This window comes from Tachypleus tridentatus, chromosome 5 (assembly GCF_004210375.1).
Source record: "Tachypleus tridentatus isolate NWPU-2018 chromosome 5, ASM421037v1, whole genome shotgun sequence".
In the NCBI taxonomy this organism is placed as follows: Eukaryota; Metazoa; Arthropoda; class Merostomata; order Xiphosura; family Limulidae; genus Tachypleus; species Tachypleus tridentatus.
In genome coordinates, this window is record NC_134829.1 from 52630226 (window position 1) to 52635669 (window position 5444).

The following is a 5444-nucleotide window of genomic DNA, read 5'->3' on the forward strand; positions in this document are numbered from 1 at the left end:
TTTAATATAGGTATAAAGGTGTTCCTTTGTATTGGTTTACTTTGGGCTTGAGTTGTTGTATAAGTAAGGCTTCTTAAATTTTGCGTCTGTTTATGTTTGTTTCTTTATTTACTATTTGAGTGTTTTCTATGGTTATGTTGTGTTTATTTGATTGGCAGTATTCGAAAACGTGTGAAGATGACTTTTTTATGTTCTTTGAATCTGGTTTCCACTTATCTACATGTTTCTCCAATATGGAAGTCGTGGCAGTTATCACATTGTATTTTGTAAATAATGTTGGTGTGGTGTTTGTCAGTTTAGTTTTTACATAGTATAGACCTAAGTTTTGTGCCTGGTTTTTGAACAAATTTGGTATTAACCGGAATGCCATATTTTGTTACTAGTTTTTGCCAAATGTTGGTTATTTTTCTGCTGATGTCGGGAATATATGGTATACAGCAGTATATGGTTTCGTGATTTTTTGATTCGTGAGATATATTTGCTTTTGTTGGTTGATTTTGCTTTCTGTCTAGGTGTGTGCGTATAATGTTTTCTACGGTTTGTGGAGGAAACTTATTGATGTTGATGAAGTATTGTTTTATTTTGTCTAATTCATCGTTAATTTTATTTTGTGAGCATAGTTTTATGGCTTTGTTTATTTGGTTTCTTAGTATTTTGAGTTTTTGTTTTGTTTTGTTACACCCCTTTCAAACATGTGGTCAGCTTCCGGTTAGTTACCTCTTTCTTTCTTTGTGAACTTGACGATGACCGAAGAAGGTCGAAACATTGTTCGCTCCTCTACCTAAAATATTTTCTCAACCCAAATGAGCCGTTTTTACATATCTATTTCTCTACAAGTGGGTTTTCTCGACATCACTGATTTGTACACTAAATTATTAAGTGTTGTAACTTCACCAACTGACAACGCCTTGTTACGTAGTATTTTTTTCTTTGTTTTAAGATTGATTGCGCATAAACGTCTGCATTACTTTGGGTAACTAGTATTTATAAAGCATTGAAATACAACTCGCGAAAATGTGATTCCAGCACCGTAACTCGACGTATATGAAAGGTGAAATCCGACAATACCAAGAAAAGTAAGTCTTCATCAGGTCAGTAGGTCCGTAACCTTGAATGTATAGGAGCCAATCACACGGTTACTTTTTTATACGTCTTGCGCGGGTTTTCTTGAACCACAAATCATAATCATTCAACATTCGATCCTAACTGGACAATACTGCCAGTAATGAATTTAATCCAAATATCTCATAGTTTTCAAACATTTTGATCTACGTAATAGATCACTCTGTATTAAACATACTGAAAGTGTCTTTGATCTACTAATAATAATTCTATTAATGACAAGACTGGTAACAGAATTTGTTGTTTTGGCGCAAAGCTACACAGTAGTCTATCTCTACCTATCATTGGAATGGAATCCTCGATTTTTACCACAGTAATTCTGTAAATTTACCACTAACTGATGACGAGACAGTGACATCTAAAAGTTAAGCTATGACTGAAGACGGTAACAAGTTAAAGTTAAGAAGTGGCTGTGGGGCTTCTCCTAGGTAATTTGCCGCTGATACGAAAAATCTCTAATCGACTGGAATTCGAACATGGTCAGAATATATCTCACTCAATGAACTTTTGTTGTTGTTTTTCTCTAGTCCCGATAATTATTTAGGGACAAAAACATTAATTCCTAAAATGTTGAACGAACGTTGTAACCTTTGTTAACGCGAAAAAAAATTGTAATATTTACAGACAATTAGAGACAAATCTTTATATTTTGTTTCAGAGATTTGTTATTTTGTACTCAAATATTTACTTACTGAAAATAACCTCCGTTCCCTCCACCACCACCATAACCAGTAGCTGATGATTTTAGATCTTCGGCATGAAGACCAGTGTTCTGATAGTTTTCGTCGTCTGCTTCTTTGACTCCTGTTACCATGACAACCACAACGGCAAGAATGAGAAGCTATACAAAACAAGACGTGCAAATACATTTCGTTGTTGTTTAACAAATAAAAAGAGAAATGAAGTAAAAATTTTGGCTTCTTACGAAACTTAGTTTCGGGTTGTATATTTATTTCTCAGAGTACTGTATTAATTACATATAATTTAATACAGGATCAGAGCTTTAAAGTTTATTATCATTGTAATTAAACGTTTTGTATTTTCAATTTTTGTTGGTGTTTATTGTCATTTTGAATTAACGTTTCCTAGGATTTAGATGTGTACAAAAAAGTGGATAAGTTTGTTGGATTTATAATATTAGATGACTCTGAGTTTTGGCCAAGCGTGTTAAGGCGTGCAACTCGTAATCTGAGGGTCGCGGGTTCGCATCCCCATCGCGCCAAATGCTCGCCCTTTCAGCCGTGGGGGCGTTATAATGTGACGGTCAATCCCACTATTCGTTGGTAAAAGAGTAGCCCAAGAGTTGGCGGTGGGTGGTGATTACTAGCTACCTTCTCTCTAGTCTTACACTGCTAAATTAGGGATTGCTATCACAGATAGCCCTCGAGTAGCTTTGTGCGAAATTCAAAAAACAAACAAGACCAAGGAACCATTTTAAAACACCAACACGAAAGGTCAGTGCCTTCTTCAATGACAAAAAAAAAAGATATATTTAAATTCATATTTCTTGTGTGATCGAATTTTGATTTAATGATTTTATGTCACGGATAGAGCGGTATTCTCGTAAATGAACCAAATCGACACGAAGTCGATAAACTTGTTTTATCAAAACAAAAGTTCCACCGTTATTGTTATAACTGGAACGTATATACATAGAATTATTTATACTGAATTTTACACGATTCGACTAAACGGTGCACAAGTTTATACAATTATTTCATATAAACGTTCAGAAACACTTGAAGTATTTTTACAGGAATAAAATAACGGACTGATATTACATCATGGAATATTCATTGTTATTGTCTTTTCTGAATTACATTTAAAGTAGCAGTACATCTGTATAAAGATATTATCAAACCATTTTTGGAGTATGTATATTTCGCTAATAGTTAGGTTAGTCTTGTAAACTAATCTACCTACAGTAATCTCCTCCCGTGTTCACGAGGTGGCAGTAAACTCGAAATCTTATTAAAATTAAAGGTTTAATTCCTATCTTGAACAGAGTACAAATACACCATTGTGAAACTTTACGTTAAGACAAACAGTTGTCGGTAATTATATGAAAAGAGTGGTATAGATGAGAATGGATGTTATATTATTACGTGGAATTGTTTCAAGTGCAGTATCTGTAAACTGAGTATAATTATGTACATCACGATATACATCCAGCTGTTTATGAGTAACAGAACCACCTGCACGAGCAGCTGAGAACTTGGTTCATGACAAGGAATATGAACCAAATAATTATATAATATCTCATTTTTACAATGAAGAGAATCTAGAATGTTTGTTTGTTTATTTGAATTTCGCGCAAAGCTATATGAGAGCTATCTGCACTAGCCGTCTCTAATTTTGCAGTGCAAGACTAGAGGGAAGGCAGCTAGTCATCACCACCCATCGCCAATTCTTGGGCTATTCTTTTACCAACGAATAGTGGGATTGATCGTCACATTATAACGCCCCCACGGATTACGATACGAGTGCCTTATCTACCTGGCCATGCCCGGCCGGATCGAGAATGAAATCGAACTGGAAAAGCGAAGGTGTCTTAAACTCTCTTTATATTAAAGTGTGAAAAGAGAAGGATGGATGTAAATAGATATTTATCAAAGCATTACCACTTAGCCCTCCAGCTTCAAATATCACATCAGAATGTGTTTCCTAAATGTGTATTCAAATCTCTTCACAAAAAAAGGCTTACCTGAAATGTCGGCTCCATGACTTTAGGAAGGACGAGGCAACAACCGTTGATAGCTTTATATACGAACTATTTTTATGGTCAATCTTAGAACTTAGCAACATAATGATATCCCTGTTAGTCGTTTAGCATGTGGGTCATCCTGAAATCTACTGGCACGGTCATCTAGAGAAGAGTGGTACCATTGCGCACCCAGGCGGAAAACGAAGAAAGCTAGTGGTCCGTGCTTTTTCAAGACTGGAACGTACGCACTGTCACAAGGAAAAAAAAACAGTAGCGGAAATAAGAGTAAATATAAGCGTGAACGTATTGATTTAAAATGAACGAATAAGAGAGCTCGCTGGCCTTCGGAATGGCGCCGTATAAAGCGACGGTCTCTCAGATTGTTTGGACGTAAAACTCCAATGTCATGCAGATTTCTGTTGAGGATTTAAGTATCGTGGTACGAGAGTTCTGCTAAATCAGTCAAAAAATGATTTTGTTATTGTTGTTTGTTGTTAAACGCTGAACTACACGATGGCCTATTTGTGCTTTAACCACCGCGAGTATTAAACTTGCAATTTCTGCATATAATTTAATCTCTCAATTTCATTGTTTGGTTAAATTTTCAGTTCTAATTTACTGCGTAGTTAAAGTAAAAAAAAAATAAAATTAAACATAGATATCTGAGTTTGAAAATCTTCGTTAAAGAACATATACTATAAACCACTGACCTTTCAATAGTCTGTTGTTTGTTTTTTGTTTGGAACAAAGTTACACATAATTGCTTATCTACCCTGTGTTCGTCGCAGGGATCGAGCCGTGACTTCTGCTATAATTAAAATATTTTCATAATTTTGCCGAATCTCTAGTTTTAGCTTGTTTTATATTACGTATGTTATTCATACCAGTTACATCACTAAGCATGTACTAAGTTGTATAAAACTTTTTTTTTTTGGACACGTAGGCCCGACATGACTTTGTGGTTAGGGATCTAGACTTATAATTTGTCTGATGTGACTCATTTTTTAGGGCTCTTGACTCATAATATGTTTTAAGTTACCTGGTGGTTAGGGCTATCGATTTGTAATCTGTTAATCTGTGACGTGGGATCAAATTTCGCAAAGAACATATTTGCGTCTTTTAGCTACGGGAGGTTACATTGTGTCGACCTGCACCACAATTCGTTGGTCAGAGAGTAAGTAGCCCGAGAGGTGGTGGTCGGTGATGTCAACCGGTTGCTTTCTCTATCTGATCACAGTTAAAATTTAGGGACAACGCTTAGTAGCTTTATCATGAACAAGCCAAAGAAGGAAAGATACGACATGTGTATCAATTGTCTGTTGGTTTCTAATGGTTGTTTACGTTTCTTTGAACAAACCCAGTGATCGTAACCATTTGAACTTTTATCATCTGAACAAACAGGTATTAATCAGTGATGTCGAGAAAACCCACTTGTAGAGAAATATATATGTAAAAACGGCTCATTTGGGTTGAGAAACTTTTTTACTTAGAGGAGTGAACAATGTTTCGACCTTCTACGTAAAATATTTTCTCAACCCAAACGAGCCGTTTTTGCATATATAAACAGGCATTAATGTTCAGCTAAGTCTTTCAGGATTTTATATTTAATAACTTAAGT

The 5444-nt window shown here is 35.3% G+C and overlaps 1 long non-coding RNA gene across 1 annotated transcript; it reads right to left on the reverse strand.

Moving 5' to 3' along the window:
* Positions 1-1798: 1798 nt before the first annotated feature.
* Positions 1799-4087, reverse strand: LOC143250283 (uncharacterized). The gene is made up of 2 exons (XR_013028124.1): positions 3827-4087; positions 1799-1963 (listed from the first exon to the last, which is right to left on the reverse strand). It is a non-coding gene; the product is annotated as an uncharacterized LOC143250283 (long non-coding RNA).
* Between the last annotated feature and the right edge of the window lie 1357 nt (positions 4088-5444).